Here is a 2,710-nt window from a genome sequence, read left to right as displayed (position 1 = left end):
TTGCGCCGCCGCCGCCGCCAGGAGCCCCGCCACCCCGCCACTCCACGCCGCTCAAAGCCCCGCCGGACCTCGCCAGAGCTCGAGCCGAGGTAGCTGCCCGCCGCCCCGGTTTTTTTTAAAGAAAACCGATCCGTTTTTTTTAGAAAACCCTAGTTGTCATTTTTTTAAACGGTTTATTTTATTTATTCCGGTTTATTTATTTAGCGAGCGTTCGCTCGTTCGTTCGTTTTAACAGACGAGTTCACCGTTTAGTTTCAGTTAACGAACGTTCGTTCGTTAATCCTTTCGTCAGTTTTTCTTTTTCTCGGATTTTTCCGCGATTATTTCTGATCGCGATTTCTCATCCGATTTCCGTTCTAGTATAAGTTTTCGCTCGTTTATCGGAATGAGGCAATTCAAGCGCCTAGAGTTTCATCTCGAAACCCTCTTTCCATTTAACCTACTCAAACAAGTTTTTGCTTCTGTAAATTTGACCTAGGTCCAGATTAGTAAACGAAGTTCGTTTCTTTCGCCGTTTGTGTTTTGTTGCTTCGTTCAATTTATTTCTTTTTGCAAACCGGAGTTCTTAAGTTGAACTTTCTGGTTACTTCTCTTATTTGAGTTTTACCTGTGCATTAGATGAGTACTTATTGTATGCTTGTTTGCTTGTTTGTTTGCGATAGAGTATCCGGAGTGCGCCGCTTGCTACTTTGAATCTCTAGGTTTCACGGATCATCAGCAAGGCAAGTAACACTTTGATCATACCTCTTTACTACCCAGTTTTATTGCATTAGATCAATCCTCAAACAATTGCATGATTAGGATCTAATTAAATTGTGGGTTGGGAAGTAGATGAGGTAGTACCTATTACCTGTTTTATTATCAAACCCTTGGGAGTTACTTCTACGTTTTCTTATATTGCCATGCTATGCTAGTAGACGTGGATTGGGTGAGTGTATCCATGACAGATGTGAGATTGTTATTTAATGGTTTATTTAAGGTGGCAACTTTAATACACATCTGGGTGGATTGAGGCACCTGGGTATTCCAGCGATTGCCTGTTTTTTTATGGACCGCCACCTAGGCCCTAAGGGATCATGAGATTATTCATGCTAGAAACTTCCGTGTGCAGCCACAAGCTACTATGGGCTCTAGCGTAGTTGATTAAGTCGTGCGAACTCTTACAGTGGTAGACTAGTAGATGTAGGGGAAAGTAGGTGTAACTGTCTACCCGATCGTAAGGTGCTAGCGCTTCTGAAAGACTATGTCTCGGTCATCCGTTTCTCAAACACCATGTAGTGAGAGAAATCCAACGGAGGAGATCGAGTCTTGTGGGGAAAAATGCGTAAACCTCTGGAGAGTGTACAAACTACTCATGGTTAGCTGTGTCCCCGGTTTATGGACATCTTGAGTATCTAGTACTTGGATTATCATGTGAATCTCATCATGTTACTTTTAATTAATTATGTTGGGTTTAATGATGATGCATAATTGGGATTGAGAGGGTGTCTACACTCTCAATGTATAACAACCACCATGATAGTTAAATAAATTTATTCCTTTGCAGTAGGAAAAAATTGGCTTTATGAAAAATTGTAACGATAGAGCTTTCCACCAGCCATATATGCATGTAGTATAGTATATTTCTGTTCATTACTCTCTATGTGTTACATTTCCAGCATATTCCATGTGCTGACCCGTTTTCGGGCTGCAACGTTCATGTTGCAGACTTTTCAGACAACGAGTAAGGTGCCTTAAGTCGTGGTTCTATACTTAGTGATGCCATTGGAGTTGATGGACTCACATATCTTCCAAGCCTTCCACTGTTATCGTTATTAGATGGCCTTAAGCCATATTTATTGTAATAAGTTCTCTTTTGAGACATTCGGTGTAATAAGTGTGTGATTGCTACTCTATTATAAATCCTTCAAGTATTGTGCGTGTCAGCATTCCTGATCCAGGGATGAAACTAAAGCACAGAGATCGGACTGTTTGAGGTCTGGTCGCTACACGGATGGGCTGTGATGGGAGCTGAAGCAAAGGAGGGAGACAAAACGAACAGGTAGTAGCTAAAGGGTGCAGCGTTCGTATTCAATATCCACTACAGCAAAAACTTTACAGCTCCCAAGTGACCTTTCATAAGTGTGGAAAAAATTTAGACATTGTCTAGGCTCATTCACGCAACCCATGCAGCGCCGCGCCATGGCGGCGGGGGAGGAGCACGCGTGAATGTCCCTCTTGTTCTCATGCTCATACATGTGGGGATACAACCTCCCTTATAAGTAGGTCCAACGGCAACCAAACTAGCAATATGGGACTAAACTTAGTTCCACCTCTTGCCTTGCACAAATGGGTTGAGTGGGCCTCTCGGATTTATTAGGAATTTCTGAAATTATTTGTTGGGACGTCCCAAAATATACTAAAATTCCAACACAAAGTTGGAAGTACACTCTTTCAAGGACACCTAGAACTCACTTAGATGAGCTATAAAATGGTCTCATTCACCTCACATATTTTAGGTGATTCATCTGACCTAAGATGGCATCATCTCTTTGTTATCCCAGCCCATTTCGGTTGCAGGCCGAACCACAATTGTTTCTGTTCCGAATGGGCCAATGCCGGTGAGTTGTCTGTTATTTTCTCTTGACAGTTCTGTATGGGCTTTTATGCTCTTGGGTTCCTATGGGCTAGTGTTCGTTGTTTACTTTTCAGTTGTGTATGGCCTTTATGC

Source organism: Triticum dicoccoides, chromosome 6B (genome assembly GCF_002162155.2).
Source record: "Triticum dicoccoides isolate Atlit2015 ecotype Zavitan chromosome 6B, WEW_v2.0, whole genome shotgun sequence".
In the NCBI taxonomy this organism is placed as follows: Eukaryota; Viridiplantae; Streptophyta; class Magnoliopsida; order Poales; family Poaceae; genus Triticum; species Triticum dicoccoides.
This window is presented reverse-complemented; position numbering follows the sequence as displayed.